This window comes from Triticum urartu, chromosome 4, assembly GCF_003073215.2.
Source record: "Triticum urartu cultivar G1812 chromosome 4, Tu2.1, whole genome shotgun sequence".
In the NCBI taxonomy this organism is placed as follows: domain Eukaryota; kingdom Viridiplantae; phylum Streptophyta; class Magnoliopsida; order Poales; family Poaceae; genus Triticum; species Triticum urartu.
The window spans coordinates 571528916-571555731 of NC_053025.1; positions in this window are offsets into that span (position 1 = coordinate 571528916).

Below are 26816 nucleotides of genomic sequence, written 5' to 3' on the forward strand. Positions count from 1 at the left end.
TGTTGTTATGTGGTCTGACCGATAAAGATCTTCGTAGAATATGTGGGAGCCAATATGAGCATCCAGGTTCGGCTATTGGTTATTGACCGGAGACGTATCTCGGTCATGTCTACATTGTTCTCGAACCCGTAGGGTCCGCACGCTTAAGGTTTTCGATGACAGTTACATTATGAGTTTATGAGTTTTGATGTACCGAAGGAGTTCGGAGTCCCGGATGTGATCACGGACATAACGAGGAGTCTCGAAATAGTCGAGACATAAAGATTGATATATTGGACGACTATATTCGGACACAGGAATGGTTCCGGGAGTTATCGGATATAAAACGGAGTACCGGGGGGTTACCGGAACCCCCGGGGGTTAATGGGCCTCATGGGCCCAAAGTGGAGCAGAGGAGGGGCGGCCAGGGCAGGCTGCGCGCCCCCTCCCCCTCTAGTCCGAATTGGACAAGGAGGGAGGGGCAGCGCCAACCTTTCCTTTCTCTCCTCTCTCCCTTCCTCCCCCCTCTCCTAGTTGGACAAGGAAAGGAGGGAGTCCTACTCCCGGTAGGAGTAGGACTCCTCCCTGGTGCGCCTCCTCCTGGCCGGCCACCCCTCCCCCTTGCTCCTTTATATACGGGGGCAGGGGGGCACCTCTAGACACAACAATTCATCCTTGAGATCTATTAGCCGTGTGCGGTGCCCTCCTCCACCATAATCCTCGATAATATTGTGGCGGTGCTTAGGCGAAGCCCTGCGACGGTAGAACATCAAGATCGTCACCACGCCGTCGTGCTGACGGAACTCTTCCCCGACATTCTGCTGGATCGAAGTACGGGGATCGTCATCGAGCTAAACGTGTGCTAGACCTCGGAGGTGCCATAGTTTCGGTGCTTGATCGGTCAGGCCGTGAAGACGTACGACTACATCAACCGCGTTGTGCTAACGCTTCCGCTTCCGATCTACGAGGGTACGTAGACAACACTCTCCCCTCTCGTTGCTATGCATCACCATGATCTTGCGTGTGCGTGGGAATTTTTTTGAAATTACTACGTTCCCCAACAGTGGCATCCGAGCCTAGGTTTTATGCGTTGATGTTGTGCACGAGTAGAACACAAGTGAGTTATGGGCGATATAAGTCATACTGCTTACCATCATGTCATACTTTGGTTCGGCGGTATTGTTGGATGAAGCGGCCCGGACCGACATTACGCGTACGCTTATGGGAGACTGGTTCTACCGACGTGCTTTGCACACAGGTGGCTGGCGGGTGTCAGTTTCTCCAACTTTAGTTGAACCGAGTGTGGCTACGCCCGGTCCTTGCGAAGGTTAAAACAGCACCAACTTGACAAACTATCGTTGTGGTTTTGATGCGTAGGTAAGAACGGTTCTTGCTAAGCCCGTAGCAGCCACGTAAAACTTGCAACAACAAAGTAGAGGACGTCTAACTTGTTTTTGCAGGGCATGTTGTGATGTGATATGGTCAAGACATGATGCTAAATTTTATTGTATGAGATGATCATGTTTTGTAACCGAGTTATCAGCAACTGGCAGGAGCCATATGGTTGTCGCTTTATTGTATGCAATGCAATCGCACTTTAATGCTTTACTTTATCACTAAGCGGTAGCGATAGTCGTGGAAGCATAAGATTGGCGAGACGACAACGATGCTACGATGGAGATCAAGGTGTCGCGTCGGTGATGATGGTGATCATGACGGTACTTCGAAGATGGAGATCACAAGTACAAGATGATGATAGCCATATCATATCACTTATATTGATTGCATGTGATGTTTATCTTTTATGCATCTTATCTTGCTTTGATTGACAGTAGCATTATAAGATGATCCCTCACTAAATTATTAAAGTATAAGTGTTCTCCCTGAGTATGCACCGTTGCGAAAGTTCTTCGTGCTGAGACACCACGTGATGATCGGGTGTGATAGGCTCTACGTTCAAATACAACGGGTGCAAAACAGTTGCACACGCGGAATACTCAGGTTAAACTTGACGAGCCTAGCATATAACAGATATGGCCTCGGAACACGGAGACCGAAAGGTCGAGCGTGAATCATATAGTAGATATGATCAACATAGTGATGTTCACCATTGAAACTACTCCATCTCACGTGATGATTGGACATGGTTTAGTTGATTTGGATCACGTGATCACTTAGAGGATTAGAGGGATGTCTATCTAAGTGAGAGTTCTTAAGTAATATGATTAATTGAACTTTAATTTATCATGAACTTAGTCCTGGTAGTATTAGCATATCTATGTTGTGGATCAATAGCTCGTGTTTAGCTCCCCTGTTTTATTTTTGATATGTTCCTAGAGAAAACTAAGTTGAAAGGTGTTAGTAGCAATGATGCGGATTGGATCCGTGATCTGAGGTTTATCCTCATTGCTGCATAGAAGAATTATGTCTTTGATGCACCGCTAGGTGACAAACCTATTGCAGGAGCAGATGTAGATGTTATGAACATTTGGCTAGCTCAATATGATGACTACTTGATAGTTTAGTGCACCATGCTTAAACGGCTTAGAATCAGGACTTCAAAGACGTTTTGAACGTCATGGACCATATGAGATGTTCCAGGAGTTGAAGTTAATATTTCAAGCAAATACCCGAGTTGAGAGATATGAAGTCTCCAACAAGTTCTATAGCTAAAAGATGGAGGAGAATAGCTCAAGCAGTGAGCATGTGCTCAGATTGTCTGGGTACTACAATCGCTTGAATCAAGTGGGAGTTAATCTTCTAGATAAAATAGTGATTGACAGAATTCTCTAGTCACCATCACCAAGTTAGTAGAACTTCATGATGAACTATGATATGCAAGGGATAACGGAAATGATTCCCAAGCTCTTCATAATGCTGAAATCGACGAAGGTAGAAATCAAGAAAAATATCAAGTGTTGATGGTATACAAGACCACTAGTTTCAAGAAAAAGGCAAAGGGAAGAAGGGGAACTTCAAGAAGAACGGCAAGCAAGTTGCTGCTCAAGTGAAGAAGTCCAAGTCTGGTCCTAAGCCTGAGAATAAGTGCTTCTACTGCAAAGGGACTGGTCACTGGAAGCGGAACTGCCCCAAGTATTTGGCGGATAAGAAGGATGGCAAAGTGAACAAAGGTATATTTGATATACAGATTATTGATGTGTATTTTACTAGTGTTCGTAGCAACCCCTCGGTATTTGATACTCGTTCAGTTGCTAAGAGTAGTAACTCGAAACGGGAGTTGCAGAATGAACATAGACTAGTTAAGGGTGAAGTGACGATGTGTGTTGGAAGTGGTTCCAAGATTGATATGATCATCATCGCACACTCCCTATACTTTTGGGATTAGTATTGAACCTAAATAAGTGTTATTTGGTGTTTGCGTTGAGCATGAATATGATTTGATCATGTTTATTGCAATATGGTTATTCATTTAAGTAAGAGAATAAATTGTTGTTCTGTTTACATGAATAAAACCTTATATGGTTACACACCCAATGAAAATGGTTCGTTGGATCTCGATCGTAGTGATAAACATATTCATAATATTGAAACCAAAAGATGCAAAGTTAATAATGATGGTGCAACTTATTTGTGGCACTGCCGTTTAGGTCATATTGGTGTAAAGCGCATGAAGAAAATCCATGCTGATGGGCTTTTGGAATCACTTGATTATGAATCAGTTGATGCTTGCGAACCATGCCTCATGGGCAAGATGACTAAGACTCCGTTCTCTAGAACAATGGAGCGAGCAATAGATTTGTTGGAAATCATACATACTGATGTATGTGGTCCAATGAATATTGAGGCTCGTGGCAGGTATCATTATTTTCTGATCTTCACAGATGATTTGAGCACATATGAGTATATCTACTTGATGAAACACAAGTCTGAAACATTTGAAAAGTTTAAAAAATTTCAGAGTGAAGTGGAGAATCATCGTAACAAAAGTGAAAGTTTCTATGATATGATCGCAGAAGTAAAATATTTGAGTTACGAGTTTGGCCTTCAGTTAAAACAATGTGAAATAGTTTCACTACTCACGCCACCTGGAACACCACAGTGTAATGGTGTGTCCGAACGTCATAACCGTACTTTATTAGATATAATGCGATCTATGATGTCTCTTACCGATCTACGACTGTCGTTTTGGGGTTATGCATTAGAGACAGCTACATTCATGTTAAATAGGGCACCATCTAAATCCGTTGAGATGACACCGTATGAACTATGGTTTGGCAAGAAACCTAAGCAGTAGTTTCTTAAAGTTTGAGGTTGCAATGCTTATGTGAAAAAGTTTCAACTTGATAAGCTCAAACCCAAATCGGAGAAGTGCGTCTTCATAGGATACCCAAAAGAAAATGTTGGGTACACCTTCTATCACAGATCCGAAGGCAAGTCATTCATTGCTGAGAATGGATCCTTTCTAGAGAAGGAGTTTCTCTCGAAAGAAGTGAGTGGGAGGAAAGTAGAACTTGATGAGGTAACTGTACCTGCTCCCTTATTGGAAAGTAGTTCATCACAGAAATCTGTTCCTGTGACTACTACACCGATTAGTGAGGAAGCTAATGATGATGATCATGTAACTTCAGATCAAGTTACTACCGAACCTCGTAGGTAAACCAGAGTGAGATCCGCACCAGAGTGGTACGGTAATCCTGTTCTGGAGGTCATGTTACTTGACCATGACGAGCCTACAAACTATGAGGAAGCGATGATGAGCCCAGATTCCGTGAAATGGCTTGAGGCCATGAAATCTGAGATGAGATCCATGTATGAGAACAAAGTATTGACTTTGATTGACTTGCCCATTGATCGGCAAGCCATTGATATTAAATGGATCTTCAAGAGGAAGACGGACGCTGATAGTAGTGTCACTATCTACAAAGCTAGAATTGTCGCAAAAAAGGTTTTTGACAAGTTCAAGGTGTTGACTACGATGAGAGTTTCTCACTCGTATCTATGCTTAAGTCTGTCCGAATCATGTTAGCAATTGCCGCATTTTATGAAATCTGGCAAGTGGATAAACAAAACTATATTCCTTAATGGATTTATTAAAGAAGAGTTGTATATGATGCAACCAGAAGGTTTTGTCAACCCTAAAGGTACTAATAAAATATGCAACCTCCAGCGATCCATCTATGGACGGGTGCAAGCATCTCGGAGTTGGAATATACTCTTTGATAAGTTGATCAAAGCATATAGTTTTATACAGACTTGCGGTGAAGCCTGTATTTACAAGAAAGTGAGTGGGAGCACTACAACATTTCTGATAAGTGTATGTGAATGACATATTGTTGATCGGAGATAATGTAGAATTATTCTGCAAAGCATAAAGGAATGTTTGAAAGGAGTTTTTCAAAGAAAGACCTCGGTGAAGCTGCTTACATATTGAGCATCAAGATCTATAGAGATAGATCAAGATGCTTGATAAGCTTTTCAATGAGTACATACCTTGACAAGATTTTGAAGTAGTTCAAAATGGAACAGTCAAAGAAGGAGTTCTTGCCTATGTTACAAGGTGTGAAGTTGAGTAAGACTCAAAACCCGACCATGGCAGAAGATAGAGAGAGAATGAAAGTCATTCCCTATGCCTCAGCCATAGGTTCTATAAAGTATGCTATGCTGTGTACCAGACCTATTGTATACCCTGCCCTGAGTTTGGCAAGGGAGTAAAATAGTGATCTAGGAGTAGATCACTGGACATTGGTCAAAATTATCCTTAGTGGAATAAGGATATGTTTCTCGATTATGGAGGTGACAAAAGGTTCATCGTAAAGGGTTACGTCGATGCAAGTTTTTGACACTGATCCAGATGACTGTAAATCTCAATCTGGATACATATTGAAAGTGGGAGCAATTAGCTAGAGTAGCTCCGTGCAGAGCATTGTTGACATAGAAATTTGCAAAATACGTACGGATCTGAATGTGGCAGACCCATTGACTAAACTTCTCTCACAAGCAAAACATGATCACACCTTAGTACTCTTTGGGTGTTAATCACATCGCGATGTGAACTAGATTATTGACTCTAGTAAACCCTTTGGGTGTTGGTCACATGTCGATGTGAACTATGGGTGTTAATCACATGGTGATGTGAACTATTGGTATTAAATCACATGGTGATGTGAACTAGATTATTGACTCTAGTGCAAGTGGGAGACTGAAGGAAATATGCCCTAGAGGCAATAATAAAGTTATTATTTATTTCCTTATATCATGATAAATGTTTATTATTCATGCTAGAATTGTATTAACCGGAAACATAATACATGTGTGAATACATAGATAAACAGTATGTCACTAGTATGCCTCTACTTGACTAGCTCGTTGATCAAAGATGGTTATGTTTCCTAACCATAGACATGAGTTGTCATTTGATTAACGGGATCACATCATTAGGAGAATGATGTGATTGACTTGACCCATTCCGTTAGCTTAGCACTTGATCGTTTAGTTTGGTGCTAATGCTTTCTTCATGACTTATACATGTTCCTATGACTATGAGATTATGCAACTCCTGTTTACCGGAGGAACACTTTGTGTGCTACCAAACGTCACAACGTAACTGGGTGATTATAAAGGTGCTCTACAGGTGTCTCCGAAGGTACTTGTTGGGTTGGCGTATTTCGAGAATTAGGATTTGTCACTCCGATTGTCGGAGAGGTATCTCTGGGCCCTCTCGGTAATGTACATCACTATAAGCCTTGCACGCATTGCAACTAATGAGTTAGTTGCGGGATGATGTATTACGGAACGACTAAAGAGACTTGTCGGTAACGAGATTGAACTAGGTATTGAGATACCGACGATCGAATCTCGGGCAAGTAACATACCGATGACAAAGGGAACCACATATGTTGTTATGCGGTCTGACCGATAAAGATCTTCGTAGAATATGTAGGAGGCAATACGGGCATCCAGGTCCCGCTATTGGTTATTGACCAGAGAGGTGTGTCGGTCATGTCTACATAGTTCTTGAACCCGTAGGGTCCGCACGCTTAACGTTCGTTGACGATACAGTATTATATGAGTTATGTATGTTGGTGACCGAATGTTGTTCGGAGTCCCGGATGAGATCACGGACATGACGAGGAGCTCCGAAATGGTCCGGAGGTAAAGATTCATATATTGGATGATATGGTTTGGCCAAGGGGTCAGACCCATGAGGCTATAAGTCGGTGCAAAATGAGTTTTGCGGAGGCCATGGAGCCAAACGCCGGAGACCCTGCTGTCTGGCCCTGGGCCAGACGCCGGGGCCCATGGCGTCTGGGCCAGACGCCAAGGATTGTGGCGTTTGGTCCTGGAGTCCGAGTGGGACTCTTGGCTTTCGGGCAAAACCGACTTTGAGGAGGCTTTTGCTCCAAGTTTCGACCCCAAGGCTCAACATATAAATAGAGGAGCAGGGATAGCACCAAAGACACATCAAGAAACACCAAACCGTGTGTCGGCAACCCCGTCCCCTCTAGTTTATCCTCCGTCATAGTTTTCGTAGTGCTTAGGCGAAGCCCTGTGGAGATTGTTCTTCACCAACACCGTCACCACGCCGTCGTGCTGCCGGAACTCATCTACTACTTCGCCCCTCTTGCTGGATCGAGAAAGCGAGGACGTCACCGAGCCGAACGTGTGCAGAACTCAGAGGTGCCGTGCTTTCGGTCGGATCGTGAAGACGTACGACTACATCAACCGCGTTGATATAACGCTTCCACGAACGGTCTACGAGGGTATGTAGACAACACTCTCCCCTCTCGTTGCTATGCATCACCATGATCCTGTGTGTGCGTAGGATTTTTTTGAAATTACTATGTTCCCCAACATAATCCACTGATAGAAATTGATAGTTTTATCAAAATAAGCAAATTATGCATCAAAAACAGAATCTGTCTAAAACAGGACAGTCTGTAGTAATCTGAACATTCACCATACCTCTGGTTCTCCAAAAATTCTGAAATAATTAGGAAAAATAAAAAAATTGTATATAAAGACAGTGCAAAATGTTTCAGAACCGTTTGACATTCCAGTAAAAAAATGTAAAATCACGCACTACAGACAAAGTTTCTGTTCTGCACCGCACAAACCAACAAGCAATGTAAACATCCTAAAGGCAAATCCTGGCACATTATTTTTATAATACAATGGAATTGTACAAGGGGATTATTATTTTTGTTGAAAAGTTTCTGTAATCAAGATTCACAAAGTTTCCGTGAGCATGAACAAAGTTCAAGGAGCTCCCACACCTCAACAATGCTTGTCTCTCTCACTTTCACTTTACTTTTTGAAAAGTTTTGCGTTCCCCTATTTATTTTTTTGTTTTTCAACTATATAAAAGCACTCAACAGAAATAAATGACTTTAGAAAACTTCCGGGTTGTCTCCCTGGCAGCACTTTCTTTAAAGCCATTAAGCTAGGCATACAGTGCTCAAGTAATGGATCCACCCGGATCCCAAGGTATATCAAAGCCAATTTTAATTAACAATGATTTGTGATTTAGTAGTGAGCACAAAGTAACATATATCATGTAATGACAAAGTCTAACTCTATTCTTATGCATCTGCATGTCATAAAAGAACAATTCATGCACACATAGTAAAGGCCAATGCATAGTGTAAATAGTTTCTTGCAATTTTATCATATTGGAAACATGGAGAGGCGGAGATGTAGTTCCTCTGTCATAATAATTGCAAGTAGGAGAAGCAAGCACATGCATATTATATCTATCAAAATCATCATGTGTAGTAGTGAAACGCAACCCATCAATATAATCCTTAATAAGGGCAAACTTCTCTGATATAGTGTAGTCGGGAGAATCCAAATAGATAATAGGACTATCATCCGTGGGTGCAATAGCAACGATTTCATGTTTAACATAAGGAACTATAGCAAGTTCATCTCCATATATAAGCATAATTCATACTGGCATCTTGGCCACAAGCATAGCAAGCATCATCAAAAAGGGATATTTCAAAAGAATCAACGGGATCATAACAATCATCATAACAATCATCCTTCGGTAAGCACGAAGGGAAATTAAATAATGTATGAGTTGAAGGGTTACTCTCATTAGAAGGTGGGCACGGGTAGTGATACGTCTCCAACGTATCTATAATTTTTTTATTGTTCCATGCTATATTATATTCTATTTTGGACATTATTGGGCTTTATTATACACTTTTATATTATTTTTGGGACTAACTTATTAACCGGAGGCCCATCCCAGAAATGCTGTTTTTTTGCCTATTTCAGAGTTTCGCAGAAAAATAATATCAAACGGAGTCCAAACGGAATGAAACCTTCGGGAATGTGATTTTTGGAACAAACATGATCCAGAGGACTTGGACCCTATGTCAAGAAAGCAACCAGGAAGGCACGAGGTAGGGGGCGCGCCTACCCCGCCCAGGCGCGCCCTCCACCCTCGTGGGGCCCATGTTGCTCCACTGACGTACTTCTTCCTCCTATATATACCTATGTACCCCCAAACTACCAGATACGGAGCCAAAAACCTAATTCAACCACCGCAACCTTCTGTACCCATGAGATCCCATCTTGGGGCCTTTTCCGGAGCTCCGCCGGAGGGGGCATCGATCACGGAGGGCTTCTACATCAACACCATAGCCTCTCCGATGATGTGTGAGTAGTTTACTTCAGACCTTCGGGTCCATAGTTATTAGCTAGATGGCTTCTTCTCTCTTTTTGGATCTCAATACAATGTTCTCCCCCTCTCTTGTGGAGATCTATTCGATGTAATCTTCTTTTGCGGTTTGTTTGTTGAGACCGATGAATTGTGGGTTTATGATCAAGTTTATCTATGAACAATATTTGAATCTTCTCTGAATTCTTTTATGTATGATTGGTTATCTTTGCAAGTCTCTTCGAATTATCAGTTTGGTTTGGCCTACTAGATTGATCTTTCTTGCAATGGGAGAAGTGCTTAGCTTTGGGTTCAATCTTGCGGTGTCCTTTCCCAGTGACAGTAGGGGAAGCAAGGCACGTATTGTATTGTTGCCATCGAGGATAACAAGATGGGGTTTATATCATATTGCATGAGTTTATCCCTCTACATTATGTCATCTTGCTTAAAACATTACTCTGCTCTTTTGAACTTAATACTCTAGATGCATGCTGGATAGCGGTCGATGTGTGGAGTAATAGTAGTAGATGCAGGCAGGAGTCGGTCTACTTGTCTCGGACGTGATGCCTATATACATGATCATACCTAGATATTCTCATAACTATGCTCAATTCTGTCAATTGCTCAACAGTAATTTGTTTACCCACCGTAATACTTATGCTCTCGAGAGAAGCCACTAGTGAAACATATGGCCCCCGGGTCTATTTTCCATCATATTAATCTTCCGTCAACAAGCTATTTCTTTTGCCGTTTTTATTTTGCTTTATTTACTTTGCATATTTATCATAAAAATACCAAAAATATTATCTTATCATATCTATCAGATCTCACTTTCGTAAGTGACCGTGAAGGGATTGACAACCCCTTTATTGCATTGGTTGCGAGGATTTTATTTGTTTGTGTAGGTGCGAGGGACTCGTGCGTGGCCTCCTACTGGATTGATACCTTGGTTCTCAAAAACTGAGGGAAATACTTACACTACTTTGTTGCATCACCCTTTCCTCTTCAAGGGAAAACCAACGTAGTGCTCAAGAGGTAGCAGGTAGCTAATCCGCTCTTCCTCATTTTGTTCTTCGCTCTCCTCGTCATCTTTTTCATCCAATGAGCTCACAGTTCCATCAATTTCTTCTTCCATAGACTCCTGCAAAATATTAGTCTCTTCTTGGACAGCGGATACTCTCTCAATAAAATCATCAATATCGGAATTGAATTCATAATTTTCATAGCAATATTTAAGTATAGCAAAATTTTCAGGTCTGTAAACAGCATCATCAAGATTTTCACACTGTTTAAACAAAGATTCAATTTCATAAGCACCCATAAAAGCAACGAATTCTTCTATTTGTTCCACATCGTAGTAATCATATATACCATTAGCATAAGAAGCCAAGGTTTTATCATCAATAAATTTGCATGAAAAGGGAAGGTGTGGAGCCTTCATCCTAGAGCAACAAGTATAATCATATCTCAAGCATAGTTGCCTAGCATACCAATACAACATATAAATTTGATCCCATAATAGTTTCCCCTTTTGAGTCAAGCGATAATCCCTAAAGTATTCACGTTTATCCAACGTGTCTCCCATAACATAATTGAATGGGGTTTTCTCAGGATTATCAAAGTAGTACATAATCTCTTTCACATAATGAGCATCGAGGGTTTTAGGAGGTTCCCCATCTCCATGAGTAGCAAGTTCACCTAATTTTTTTGGTATTTCGTGTTCCATATCCATAACTAAAGATTGAGAACAACTTAGAACAGAAAATAAAAATTACTTAGTGATAAAGCAAACAAGCACACAGGAGAATATTCACCCCATGCTATTGCTCCCCGGCAACGGCGCCAGAAAAAGGTCTTGATAACCCACAAGTATAGGGGATCAATTGTAGCCTCTTTCGATAAGTAAGAGTGTCGAACCCAACGAGGAGCTAAAGGTAGAACAAATATTCCCTCAAGTTCTATCGACCATCGATACAACTCTACGCACGCTTAACGTTCGCTTTACCTAGAACAAGAATGAAACTAGAAGTATTTTGTAGGTGTTGTTGGATAGGTTTGCAAGATAATAAAGATCGCGTAAATAAAAAGTAGGGGATTGTCGGATGTGGGGTTCCAGCAAACCCTTAAGGTTCAAACACTGGGGTGCGTGCAAAGTCTTTTCCTTCCCACCGATCTACGGCCTAGCTCACTAATATCTCGCGGACGAACTCGGCGAACTCGCAACACAGAAGGACATGAGGTTCATACTGGTTCGGGCCATCGTTGTGGTGTAATACCCTACTCCAGTGTGGTGGTGGTGGATTGCCTCTAGGGCTAATGATGAATAGTACAAGGGAAGAACAGCCTCCTGAGGTTGAGGTGTTCTTGAGCTCGGTGAGCTTGTGTGTGTGAGGATGGTCTGAATGATCCGTCCCTCACTAAGGTGGTGGCTAGTCCTATTTATATTGGCCCTGGTCCTCTTCCCAAATATCGAGCGGGAAGGGAGCCAACAATGGCGGGCAAATTCGAAGGGGGACAGCTAGTACAAGCTATCCTGACAAAAGTGGTCTTCGCCTGCCAAAGGCTCTGGTGGTGACGCCGTCTTGCGCTCCACAATGACCTCCATCTTGCCGTCCTCCTGGTCTTGGTCTCGTTGCACCAATATAGCAACATTTTCCTGATGCCTCGGTACTCTTCGCCTGCGTTGGCCTCCTTGGCACCAAAGAGGAAACAAGGACGATGCACGCGCTGGCGCCCGCCTAGTGTTGTGCGTCACGCCTCACGTCACGAGGGTCTCATGAGGTTTGCCCCGCCTTGATATCTCCGCTCCTCGTGAGCCTGCCTGGCTAGGCCACTCCAGAGGAGGCCTTGCATCGTCCGCCTCGCGAGGGTCTTGGATGCTTTGTTGGTGAAGATGGGCCGTACAGCCTGCAGGCTGAGCCACGCCGCGGGCCGCAGGCAGGCAAGTCTGGGGACCCCATTCCCAGGACACTAACAGTAGCCCCCGGGCCCAAGGTGCGCTCGGACTTGGCTTCGCGGCGAAGCCAAGGGCCAAGTTCAGAGCACCGTGGACCCCAAAAGCATGCAGCCTCGATTGACGTGTGGTGGATGATTGGACGTGGGCGTCTCCGCTTCCCCATGTTGCCTCGGCAACTGCTTGACTTGACAAAAGGCTGGCGCAGGCAGCGTTTGCCTTCATTGCTTCTTCCTTGCCTCACTTCAGATCCCCTTTCTCGCTCTTCGACGCCGCTACCTACAGATCTGCTCCGGCCTTGCTCTGCATCAGCCGCCCATGGCGCCGCGCAAGGTCAAGACTTCCTCGGCTCCATCTTGGTACGAGCCCGCTCTTGAGGCACCCACTGTCATGGAGAAGAGCCTTGCCTCCATGCGCCTGCTGACGGCAGGAGAGAGCAACGAGTGGGGGAAGACGAAGCTCCGTCTTGCCTCCGACGAGCCGGAGCCTGAGGGGAGCACCTTCTTCCCCTTCTTTTCGAGCAGTGTCGTCGTCGGGTTGGTTCCTCCCTTCTCTGATTTCTTTTATGAAGTCCTCGACCACTATAGGCTGCAAGCGTTGCATCTCCATCCCAACTCTGTGCTCCTCCTGTCCATCTTTGCCTACTATTGTGAGGCGTACCTGGGCGTGATGCCGTCCATGGCGCTCCTGCACCATTTCTTCTTCCTCCACGTCAGTGAGGGTCACATCTCTGGATGCGCCAACTTCATTGCGTCTGGCAAGGCCAACTCGATCTCGAGCACCGGGAAGAGGGCCGACAATATTCGATCCAAATGGGTCATGATGGATGCCAAGCTCGCCCATCCGCGCCTGATGTTGCCGATGGAGGCGCCCCGGCAGGGCAAGGAGTGGCCCAGGGCGGAGCTTGTCGACGAGCGGGCATCGTCAGTGTTGGGACAGATGATGACTAACCTGAAGCCGGGCAATGCGAGGGCGGCCAAAATAACGGGAGCGATGCTCCTGAGGGAGTTCTTGACGCTGCAGGTTGCCCCACTCCAGGCGCGCGCTCCCCTTCTGGGAGCTTGAAGGAGGGGAAAACAAGGCCCGCCTGAGGCCGGGGGACCTGCCTGATGACGAACTGGACGCTGTCCTGCGTCTCATAGTCGGAGACAACCAGGAGTACCCGCCTAGCGCCTTCATTCCCCTGTTCCAACGCAGGGACCGGGACGAATTCGTCGCCTCCAGGCCGACTTTTGATGCATGCGGGCTGGTGCCGCCGGTGTTTACGGGAGCTCCTACGGCGCAGGAACCGGTGGAGGTGTCTTCTGGCGAGTCCCGCGGAGAGGGGGGAGAGGAGGTGGACTCGGAGAAGACCCCGGAAGAGGTGGGGGAGACTTCCCCTCTGAGCAAGGCCGAGATTCTCCGCGCCCTTCCCGATGATGCTGAAGCCGACGCCTACCAAGGGGAGAGGGAGGAACCCCTCATCCCGACGAAGGTAGGTCGTCGCTGGTGGTCTGTGGTGTCGCCTCCACCCCTACACCTCCTGAGGATGGATCTGGTTCTGCCTCCACACCGCATGTCGCCGCCGGAGCCCGAACGCCTGCCCCTCAGGTCCCGATGCTGTCTAGCCTCAAGCTTCACAAGCGAAAGGTGGAGTACTCGCGGTGGACCGGTAGGTGTTTCGAGCTTCGCTTTATCCCTGCCGGTACTTGTTATTTCCTGACACTCGCCCTTGGTTGATCAGGCCGGCATCTTCGGTGAAGAAGAGGAAGGATAATACGGCGGTCATGCCTCCCTCCGCAGAGAAAGGAGGCAGCAGCGCCCGCATCTCCCCATCCCGGTCATTTTTGCGGGGCCAAGAGGAACATCGCCGCGTGGAATCAGCCCCCATGGCCCCGCTGGCTCCGGAGGTGCCGGCACCTGGCGCGGCTGACGAGGTCCTAGCTGCTCCGGGGCCTGCGGTCTCCCAAGCCCTAGTGATGGTGTCGCTTCCTCCCACTGCTGCACCTCCACTCCCTGGTTCTTCTGCTCCTGCTGCCGTCTTGGAGCGTGCCCTTTCAGAGATGACCCAACTGCAGGCGGATCTCCTGAGCGCTGACCCGCGACTGGTGGCCGGGCGTCTGGAGTTGGCCTCCGGCTGTCTTCATTCTGACCTGGCGGTTCGCGCGGCGCTGGGCCAGGCTGTCGCGGCTTCCGAGAGGGAAAAGCAAGGAGCCGCCGGCGCTGCAGCCGATCGTGAGGCGGCGCTGAAAGATGCCAAGGCCGCTTGTGACCGCTGCCAAGCGCTGGAGGGCGAGTTGCAGAGCCTGCGAAACAAGCACCCCGAAGAGGTACGCCGCCGCCAAGCAGAGGAGGAGGAGATGAAGGCCCGGGAGGAAGTCATCAAGAGTCGTGATGCTGAGCTGGCGGAGCTGGGAAAGAAGCAGGCTGCCGAGCGCAACCGGTTGGAAGAGTTGGAGCGGAAGATGGGGACGAGGGAGGCCGATCTTGACGCCAAGGCGCGAGTCCTGGCCGAAGACCGTGTGGCCTTCGCCGATCTCGAGAAGAGATCTCGCAAGGCGCTGAGGATGCTCTACGAGCATGGCCTGGAGAAGCCGCTGGACACCGACGAGGATGGCCCCGCCCAGCTGCTTCCTCTCGTGGTGAAGGCGCTTGAGGAGGTCGTCGATCGTCTCGGTCCCATTGCGGAGGCAGAAGCTCGCGTCCTGTCTTCAACCGCACTGACTCGCGTCCTCAGCCATCTGTACCTCCACGACCCCAACGCCCGCCTTGACGAGCTGCTGGAGCCTGTGGCTGAAGATCACTGCGAAGCCGCCACCGCAGCTGTTGAAGGTCAAGTGGAGGGTTTCCTGGGGAAGTTCCGCGGCTTTGTCTCCTATCCTCTGTTTGGCGATGCCGCGGATCCTGCAGTTGAAGGTGAGAACATCGTCGCCCATGGGGGAGCACCTTCTGCAGGCGATGGCGATATCCAGGGTGACCTGCGACTATTCTTCCCGTTTCGTTCCTGCAACATATATCAGGCCTCGTGGAGGCGTTTAGACTTTTCATTTGGTATTGTGAGAACAATATGCTTGTAATATTTTCTTCGAGATTTTGTGTTTTCCTTCCTATTTGCTTTGTTCTGCGTCGGCAGAGCCCGGCCCCGCGCATACCTCAACCGCCATTGGGCCGACCGGGGACCAGGACGGTCCAAGGAGTGAGGGGCTACGTGACTAGTTAGGCTCCTGAGTCGTGATGCTCAGGAGTCCCCCTTGACACGCAAACATCATATAGGAAGAGTTCGTGAGGATAGATTAATGTTCTACGTCGGCAGAGCCCGGCCTCGTGCATACCTCAACCGCCATTGGGCTGACCGGAGACCAGGACGGACCAAGGAGTGAGGGGCTACGTGACCAGTTAGGCTCCTCAGTCGCGATGCTCAGGAGTCCCCCTTGACGTGCAAACAATTTCCATACCTGCCCTCACCGAGCCTCGGGAGGGGCGCGTGACGCCCGGGTCCGGGGGACCTGGTTGGGCGGCGTGCGCTTGGGCGTAACTCGAGCGCAGCCCTCATGCCCAGCCCCCTCGTGTGGCTCTCCCGATGGGAGGCGTTGTGGTGAGGCTGGGCGCTGAGCTCTGGGCTCCTTGAGGTTGGTACCACCATGGGGCCGCCCTCAGTTGTTTATCACCAGTGCGGAGCATAGTGCTTCCGCTTGTGCATGGGCATAGCCGCTCCTCGGCAGTGTCGTCAGCCAGCGCGGAGCATGGTGCTTCCACTTGGGCGTGCGATGGGGGCCCCCTCCGGGAGGAGCCCCCGGGGCGTGTACAGCCCCGCCCTGACACGTGGCTTGCACGGCAGGGCTGCAAGGTGTATCTGGGCACTCGTGAGCCAGCGCGGGACTCGGGAGGCCCTACCTCAAGGCAGGTTGCGCTTGGTCTTGAGTCTTGGTGACTGTATGTCCCTGCAAGGCGGTTAGATGCAAGCACTCTACGTCCTCAGGTCCCGGCCCTCGAGCGAGCTCAGCCGCCGCTGGTATGCCAGGTCGCGATGCCATGGTCAAGGCCAGGGTGAGGGCTGGAGAGCCAGTAAAAGCTCCTGAGTCGCGATGCTCAGGAGCCCCCCTTTTAATGTGCAAGCGAATTGCATAGGACGAACAGACCCTTGGTGGGAAGCAATCGAGCAGGTGATAACCGTGTGCAGGTTAAGCAGGGAAGGCAAATCAGCTTGGATAAATGCAGGAAAATACATGCCGCCGGGTCCGTCCCGAGCGGCTTGGGGATGATGCAGCCCGAGGGTCACCCCCAACAAGGTAAGCTAAAGACATAAGCAAAAGGGGTACATGCCGCAGGGACGGACCCACACGGCCTGGGAATAATACAGCCCGTGGGGCGCTCCCAGCTAAACGAGCTTGGAAGATGTCACCTAGTTCTGTAGACGAAGTAGAGTTGATGCAGCTGAATGCGTGCGTTGAAGAAATGACTCCTCATGAGCCGCCAAAACCCTGAGCCTCGAGAGGCTCCGAGGGTTCGGGAGGTTCCCTGAAGACCGTCTCCATCTCCTCCAAAACGGCGTGGTACCTGGCTTCCTGAGCCGCCAGGACACGTCACTTGTTGCGTTGATAGGCCGACGCCACGCTCGGCAAGCCAAAGGGCATACGAACGTAGCTGTGCAGCGGGACCTCGCAGCGGCCCACACGCGAAGGCCAGAAACGCTCCTGAGATGCGGCCCTGCTGAGCCCTGGGACGTCGATGCAGACACGCACCCAGCATCATCGCCAGGATGCGGAGCTGCGCCCCGTGGGCGGCTGTCGTCGCACATGGCTCTTGCTTCTTGCAGTTCCTGGGTGGTCTTGGTGATGAACGCCTGAGTGGTGGGCACTCCTTGCCCTGTGCTCTCCTGAGGGTCACGTGCCGCGAAGCACGCTTCCAAGTGGTGCCCAAGCACCTCCCTCGTGAGGTTGGCAAGGTCTGAGGTCCTCCAGAAGAGAGCCCCCGAGCCCTGCCTGAGGAGGGCGCCGGGCACGCCTTCCTATGCGACGGAGGGAGGCACCCCTGGAGCGGGCACTGGTCCTGACGTGGCTTCTGCCGTGGCGCCATCCTCCTGAGGTCCTGCACAGCGCAGCTTCTTCTTCTTGGGGATGGCCTCCAGAGGGCCTTCATTTCTGCTGTCAGGGTCGTCGATTATTGCGGCTTGAAAGGCGCACTCGAGGGAGCACACCGCATCCCTCTCTTCACACGGGACCATGATGATTCCCCCGCTTCCTGGCATCTTGAGAATGTTGTAGCCGTGATGAGTGACTGCCATGAACTTGGCCAGGGCTGGATACCCGAGGAAGGCATTGTACGGCAGGCGGATGTGCGCGACGTCGAAGTCGATGAGCTCAGTGCGGTAGTTCTTGTGCTCCCCGAAGGTGACAGGCAGGTGGACCTGCCCTATCGGCATGGTGGAGCCGTCGGTCACTCCTGAGAAAGGCTTGGTGGGCTGGAGCTGCTCATATGGCACTTGGAGGTTATCGAACGTGTCGACGGACAGGACGTAGAGCCCTGCACCGCCGTCGATGAGGGTCTTGGTGACCTGCACATTGCTGATGACTGGGAAACATAGCATAGGGAGGGTGCCAGCGGTGGCTGCGCACTTGAGTTGATCCGCCGAGTTGAAAGTGATGCGCATTGGGACCACCTAAGCGGGCATGTGGCCTCGAGCTTGGGGAGCGCCGCGTTCACCTCCCGAGCAAACTGCTTGAAGGCGTGCTGAGAGGTTGGGACCTGGGCGCCGCCCAAGATGGAGGCGATCACGCGTGGCTCCTGGAAGCCCCCAACCCCCTTGTCTTGGTGGTGGTCGTCGTTCCTTCTTGGTGGCGGCAGCAGGGGAAGACCGGTGTTGCCCTGGGGGCGATCCTCACGAGGCAGGTCCCTCCAGGCGCCCTCACGAGGCTGGTCCTGCCAATGGTCCTCACGAGGCTGGTCGCGCCACTCCTGGCACGGGCCACGGTCGTCCCAGTATCCGCCTCCACGTCCTCCTCCGCGGCCGTAGCCCCGGTCGTTGCGCTCGAGGCATCGACCGTAGCGTCCTTCTCGTATGGCTCTGAGCTCTTGACAGTCGCTGGTGTTGTGGGTGTTTAGGTTGTGGAAGGCGCAGAACAGTCGGCCGTTCTTGGATGACTCGGGCTGATCTCTGCCCCGCTTGATGTCGCGCTCCGCTGCGAGCACAGCTACCTCCTTGCGCTTCACGTCCTTGGCCTTGGCCTTCTTCTCCTCCGCGCCCATAGCTGGCGGCTCAAGGAGAGAGAGGCGCCCCTCCTCAGCTCTTGCGCACCTGGTCGCCAGGTTGAATAGCTCCTGAGATGTGTAGAGCTCCTCGTGGATGGCGAGCTCTTCCTTCATCTTGACATCATGGACGTCGTCGGAGAACGCGGAGATGATGGCCTCGTCCGTGACCTTAGGGATCTTGAGGTGGGTGTTGTTGAAGCGCTGGATGTACTTCTGGATGGTCTCTCCTGGCTGCTACCTGATGCGGCGTAGGTCACCCGCGGCCGGTGGGCGGTCACGTGTGCCCTAGAAGTTGGCGACGAAGCGATCACGCATCTCGTCCCAGGAGGAGATCGAGCCGTGCTGCAGGTTCAGGAGCCAGGAGCGAGCTCCATCCTTGAGAGCCATGGGAAACCAGTTCGCCGTTGGCCACTTTGATGCTCAGCTCATAGAGCTGCAGGAACTCCGTGGGGTCGGCGGTACCGTCGTAGCGAAGAGGCAGATCCGGCTTGAACTTTCCCGGCCAGGCGACGCTACGCAGCTCAGGGGTGAAGGCGCGGCAGCCAGCCGTGGTTTCCGAGGCCCGCTTCAGAGGTGGATCTTGGTCCTAGCTGCACCGTTGCGGGCGGTGCGCGGTCTTGACGAGGTGGCGCGGAGAGCGCAGGTGCAGCTTCTCGCGGCCGCGGAATTTCTTGGCAGCTTCTCTCTTCGCGCGCGGGCGCCGGGCGCGGCGGATCACGTTGCGGAGCCGCGCGCCTTGGTGCCAAGGCGACATCTTGGGGCTGAGGCGGTGGAGGCACGCCATGAGCCCCATCGCCCGCGGCTGGTTGAGAGGGAGGCATAGAGTGGGACGGCGCCGGAGAGCCCCCTGCGGCGCGGACGAGCTCGGCAACGCGGTCGAGCCACTCCTCGTAGAGGTCGTCGACGGGGCGGTAACGCAGGAGCTCGTTCGCCATGAGGAGCGCGGCCCATGCCTCCATGGGAGTGCGGTGCGCGTGAGACGAAGAACCGGCAGGGGTCAGCGATGGAGTGGCGGTGCGGCCGTCCTGCCGCACCGAAGGATGCAGCGAGGACGCCTATTGCTCGTTCCCCACCGGGTCGGTGGCTGCGTTGGCGGCGAGAGACGGAGAACGGCGATATGGCCCGCCGACAGGAGCCGTCTGAGCGACGGGCGGTGAGGGCAGCCCGACGCTCAGCTCAAGCACGGCGAGCGTCCGCCATGGAGACGACGGAGCGACGGCGCGACGAACTAATGGAAGGGAAGCTACGGCGCACCCCTGCCTGGCGCGCCAAATGTCGGATGTGGGGTTCCGGCAAACCCTTAAGGTTCGAACACTGGGGTGCGCGCAAAGTCTTTTCCTTCCCACCAATCTACGCCCTAGCTCACTAAGATCTCACGGACGAACTCGACGAACTCGCAACACAGAAAGACACGAGGTTTATACTGGTTCGGGCCACCGTTGTGGTGTAATACCCTACTCCAGTGTGGTGGTGGTGGAATGCCTCTAGGGCTAATGATGAATAGTACAAGGGAAGGACAGCCTCCTGAGGTTGAGGTGTTCTTGAGCTCTGTGAGCTTGTGTGTGTGAGGATGGTCTGAATGATCCGTCCCTCACTAAGGTGGTGGCTAGTCCTATTTATATTGGCCCTGGTCCTCTTCCCAAATATCGAGCGGGAAGGGAGCCAACAATGGCGGGCTAATTTGAAGGGGGGCAGCTAGTACAAGCTATCCTGACAAAATTGGTCTTCGCCTGCCAAAGGCTCTGGTGGTGACGCCGTCTTGGGATCCACGATGACCTCCGTCTTGCCGTCCTCCTGGTCTTGGTCTCGTTGCACCAATATAGCAACCTTTGCCTGATGCCTCGGTACTCTTCACCTGCGCTGGCCTCCTTAGCACCAAAGAGGAAACAAGGACATTGCGCGCGCTAGCGCCCGCCTGGTGCCGTGCGTCACGGCTCACGTCACGAGGGTCTCGTGAGGTTTGCCCCGCCTTGATATCTCTGCTCCTCATGAGCCTGCCTGGCTAGGCCACTACAGAGGAGGCCTTGCGTCGTCCACCTCACGAGGCTTGGACCCTCGCGGGGGTCTTGGATGCATTGTTGGTGAAGATGGGTCGTACGGCTTGCAGGCTCAGCCACGCCGCGGGCCGCAGGCAGGCAAGTCTGGGGACCCCCATTCCTAGGATGCCGACAAACACCATGCCTTCAAGGAAATGACTACATATGACATCATATCCACCTTCCAACTATTTGAAGAGTCAAAGGCAAATGCCACAAAACATCTTGCCATGCATGGTACTCCAACATCAAAGATCAATCTTGCATTGAAGGCCAAGCATGTATGTGAAGATGAGCAAAGTGAAGAAGAAGAAGAAGAAGAAAATGATGATGATGATGATGATGATGGTGATGAGGTTGAATCCGATGAGGGCCCTTCATATGAAGACATGGCTCTCTTTGTCAAGAAGTTTAGCGCTGGAAAATTCAAGGGAAGATTTCAAAAGAAGAAAGTAATAAAATGCTACAACTGTGAAGAAACCAACCACTTCTCCAATGAGTGCCCTTATGAGAAGAGGGAGGATAAATCAATGTTTCCCAAGACCTTTCCCAAAAAGAAGTTGCCAAATCATTTGAACTCCAAGCTCAAGAAGAGAGATGGGAAAGCAATGGTTGCTCAATAAGAATTTGATCCGGATGATGTTAGTGGCGTTGCCGGAGTTGCTCAAGATTCTCAAAACGCATTGAGGCTAGTCAACAAGAGTGGTGATGTTGTCACCTAAAACTACATGAAGGACTACAAGGGCAACGCTCAAAAGTGCCTCATGGCAAAGGCCGTGGTAGAAGATGGAGAGGACCAACACTCTCCTGACAAGGTCAAGGTAACCCCACGATCAAACCCTCATCTTTTCACTCCTTCTACTCCTAGTGATGAGTATCTTGATGCGGAGGATAGTTATGAGGATGATGATATAGATGATCCTATGCTTGCTAAACTAAATAAGTTCATGTGCTCCCTTAAAGGAAAGAAGCTCACTATGTTTCGTATGCTTATGGAGATGGTGAGTAAGCATACCATCTCCATTAAGGAACTCGAAACCCTCGTCACCGAGGAAAAGGAAAAATATGAAATCCTTGAGTGGAAAGTCCAATATGAGGAAGCATGAAATGATGAACTATGCTTAAAAATTGGTGCAAACATTGATGCTCATACTAAAGATCTTGCCTCCTTGAAAAAGGCTATTGACTCTTGTGAAGAGTTGATGAATGATAAAAGTAAGCTTGCGAAGTCTCATGCTTCTCTTTCTACGGATTGTGAGCTCCTATCCGTGTCCCTCAAGACTAAGGAAGAAGAGCTCACCCTTCTTACAAAGAGTTTTGAGACACTCAAGCTTACTTATCTTGAAACTCTAGCCAAGGCTTACTCTTCTCCTATTATCAATGTTGATGCTTGTACTACTAACTCTAGTAGTGATCTAGCATCTATTCTTGAGGAAAATCGCTTTCTCAAGGCTCAAATCGAGAAAGGGCTCATGACGTGTGCTCAAGGGCAAAAGAACCTTAATGAGGTATTGAGCCAACACAATGAAGTGTTCGCCAAAGAGGGACTCGGGTTTGAACCTAGCACAAGCAAGAAGAAGACATCCTCTCAAAAGTGCACCACCCCTCTAAAAGAAACTTTTGTACAACAAGGGCACAAGGAGAAAGGTAAGGTTGTTAGTGGGAAAGCCACGAGGGGCATGTCCACTCTCAACAAGCCAAAAGAGTTCACGCCTCCATCCTATGTACTTTGTAAGGCTAAGGATGGAGAGGTTTATGCAAAGTTTGTTGGTCCTCGAAATGCATTCTGGTTTTATGCTATTTGGGTCCCTAAGACCCTTGTGACTAACTTGAGAGGTCCCCTTGCAAAATGGGTTCCTCTAACCAAGTCATAATTGTGTGTAGGTTGCTTTCTCCGGTGGAGTAAAATGGGTGATTGACAGTGGATGTATCAATCATATGACCGGAGATAGCAAGTTGCTCTATGATTTCATGGAATCTATTCAACCATTTATGAGCATTATGTTTGGTGGAGGATCAAAAGGATAGGTACTCGGGTTGGGCAAGGTGGCTATCACAAATGGCATGTCGCTTGCAAATGTCATGCTTGTCCAATCCCTTAAATACCATTTGCTTTTTGTTCGCCAATTGGCTTCTGTTGGTTATGATACACTCTTTGGACTAACGGATGTGAAAGGCTTTAAGAGAGATACTCTTGAAGTGGCCTTTGTTGGAGAGTTGGATGGCAACCTTTACACGGTTGATTTCTCGAAAGAGAGCACATTCCATGCAACTTGTCTAATGGCCAAGGCCAATAAGGGGTGGCTATGGCATCACCAGCTAGCCCATGTCGGCATGAGAAATCTTCAAGATCTCTTAAAGGGTAATCACATCCTTGGACTAACAAATGTCGCTTTTGAGAAAGATCGTGTGTGTAGTGCATGCATAGCCGGGAAGCAACATCAATCAAAGCACCCACCCAAGAATATTGTGTCTACCTCAAGGCCTTTGGAGCTCCTTCATGTGGATCTTTTTGGGCCTCCTTCATGGGATAGTCTTGGTGGGAAAAGTATGGACTTGTTATTGTTGATGATTACTCAAGATATACAGGGGTTTTCTTCCTCAAGTCCAAGGACGAGACGAAGATCACCTTCATTGATTTTGCCAAGCAAGCACAACGCAAGTTTGACAAAGAAATCTTGGCAATAAGAAGTGATAATGGCTCCGAGTTCAAGAACTACACCTTGGAAGAATTTCTTAGTGATGAAGGGATTGAACATCAATATTCAGCTCCATACACTCCCCAACAAAACGGTGTAGCAGAGAGAAAGAACCGCACACTTGTGGAGATGGCAAGGTCCATGTTGGATGAATACAAGTAACCACATAGTTTTTGGGCCGAGGCTGTCAACACTGCTTGCCATGCATCAAACCGGCTCTTTCTCCGCACTATATTGGAAAAGACTCCATATGAGCTTCTAACTAGGAACAAGACAAATGTCAAGTACTTTCGGGTATTTGGGTGCAAATGTTTCATTCGCAACAAAAGAGAACGGTTAGGAAAATTTCAATCCAAAACCATTGAGGGCATATTTGTTGGCTATGGATCAAACTCTCACGCCTATAGAGTCTACAACTAATCCAATGGATGTGTTGTAGAAACTTGTGACGTGGTGTTTGATGAATTTAATGGCTTCCATGGGGAGCAAGTTGATCTAAGTGATGTAGGTGAAGAAGATTCTTCTCAAGATATCTTGACCATGGGTGTTGGTGCACTTCTTCCAATGGAACAAGAACCTCATGATGATGAAGAAGAAGATGGAAGCTTCACGCATCATCAAACTACTTCAACACCCATACCACCTCAAGCTCCAATTGTTCAACAAATACCCATAGACCAAGTACAAGATGATGATCAAGTTCCTCTTCATGATAAACATCAAGAACAAGATCATCACCAAGGGCAAGAACAAGAAAGTGCAATCATTGACAATGAACCTCAACAAATGGAAGATGAAGAAGAAGACCTTCCACCACACATCAATGATCCTTATGTTGAGGATGTGGATGATGGACATGAAATTGAACCTCGCGAAACCTTAACCTCCATCATGCCTCGAGTGGCCGGTCGTGTTGATGTTGACAAAATTCTCACCGGCATATCGGAAGGTAGAGTCACTCGTAAACAATTGACAAACTTTTGTGCTCACTTCTTGTTTGTGTCTAGTGAGCCTCTCAAGGTACAAGAAGCGTTGATGGACAACGATTGGCTCATTGCTATGCAAGAAGAGTTGAATAGCTTTGAGCGCAATCAAGTGTGATCATTAGTCAAGAGGTCAACTATAGAACACAACGTCATTGGAACAAAGTGGATTTTCAAGAACAAGCAAGATGAGAATGGTGTAATCATCTGCAACAAGGCAAGGCTAGTGGCACAAGGGTACTCACAAGTTGAAGGTTTGGACTTTGGTGAGACCTTTGCCCCCGTTGCCCGTATGGAATCCATTTGCATCTTACTTGCTTATGCTGCTTTCAATGGCTTTACATTACATCAAATGGATGTGAAGAGTGCTTTCCTTAACGGTCCTCTACAAGAAGAAGTATATGTATCACAACTACCTGGGTTCGTTGATCCCGGTCACAAAGACTATGTGTATAAACTTCATAAGGCTTTGTATGGCCTCAAACAAGCACCTCGTGCCTGGTATGATCATCTTAATAATTTTTTACTCGATGATGGTTTTGTGAGAGGGGTGATCGATCCCACTCTTTTTACTAAGAGGGACAAAGGTGATTTGATCTTATGCCAAATCTATGTAGATGATATCATTTTTGGTTCTCCTAACATTCATTTGTGCAAGAAGTTTGCGGCTTCAATGACCAAGAATTTTGAAATGTCACTCAATGCGGATTTGAAGTTCTTCCTCGGATTTCAAATTCAAAAATTTCAAGAAGGAATTTTCTTGTCTCAAGCAAAATACCTCAAGGATATCCTAGCAAAATTTGGCATGTCTGATGCTAGCCCATGTAAGACACCTATGCCAACCAAAAATGTACTCACTGAAGACACAAACGGTATCCCCTTCGACCCATCTAAATACAGCTCTATGATTGGTTCATTGCTTTATCTTTGTGCATCTAGACCAGACATCATGTTTAGTGTATGCATCTGTGCTAGATTTCAAGCTTCCCCTAGGGAAAGTCATCATAAGGCGGTTAAGCATATTCTTAGATACCTTGTTCACACCCCAAAGTTGGGTCTATGGTACCCCAAGGATGCTAAGTTTGATCTCATTGGGTACATGGATGCGGATTGGGCTGGAGACAAAGTGGATCGTAAGTCCACCTTCGGTGCATGTCAATTCCTTGGACGCTCCTTGGTAAGTTGGTCCTCGAAGAAACAAAATTGTGTTGCCCTCTCCACCGCCGAAGCTGAATACATTGCAACCGCCAGTTGTGCAACTCGGTTACTATGGATGAGGCAAACTTTGAAGGATTACGGTATCACCTATAGACATGTGCCTCTTCTATGTGATAATGAAAGTGCCATCAATATTGCTAAGAACCCCAAAGATCATACCCGCACCAAGCACATTGACATTAGGTACCACTTCTTGAGAGATCATGTTGAGAAGGGTGATATTGACATTGCTCATGTTGTCACAGATATGCAACTTACAGATATTTTCACCAACCCATTGGATGAAGCAAGGTTTTGTCAACTTAAGCGTGAACTTGGTATCTTAGAGCTTGACAATATTATGTGAAATCTAGTACCCATTCATGCATAAACTCTATGTCTTGTCTTGATGTAGGCATATATTTAGGGGGAGACATTCAATTCATGAATATTCTCACCCTACATAATGCATAAATAGAACAAACACTCTCAAAGCTATCATGTTATTCTAACTATGGTGCTTTCAATGATGGAGTAGTGATTATGCACCCAAAGTTCAAATCTTTGGGAAGCCATGTCAAGTATACTCATACATGGTGGCCATTGGCCACCGCTCTTGTCATTTAGAACAATATCTGAGCAGTGTGTTTTAGAGTTGACATAGGATACCCAATGCCTAATATATTGTGATTTTGCATCCTACTACGTTTTCGAACTCATCATCTCCCCATCATGGTCATTAGCACCAACTAGGACCCCAACTATGACCCTTTGTGTTCTCAAAAATCCACAAGTGCTTCCGGTCGTCCGCTATGTACCGGACGTACGCAACGTCCTCTCTAGTGCACAACTCGGCTAGCGACTCCTCATCGAAGGGATCCGACTATGAGGATGAAATGGCGGATTTGGAGCAGCCCGCCTATGTCGCTGTTCGCACCTCCGCACCTAAACCGGGAACACTTTGTCCCACTTTCAAGCCTCCTCCTCCTCCGGAACAACCTCAAGGTGAAGCCCGTCGCATCTCTCTTGAACCTCCACTTCCTCACGGTCGCATCATTAAAAGGTTCAATGAGGTTCCCATAGCTTCCTATCTTAAGCTTCGTCGTGACATAGATC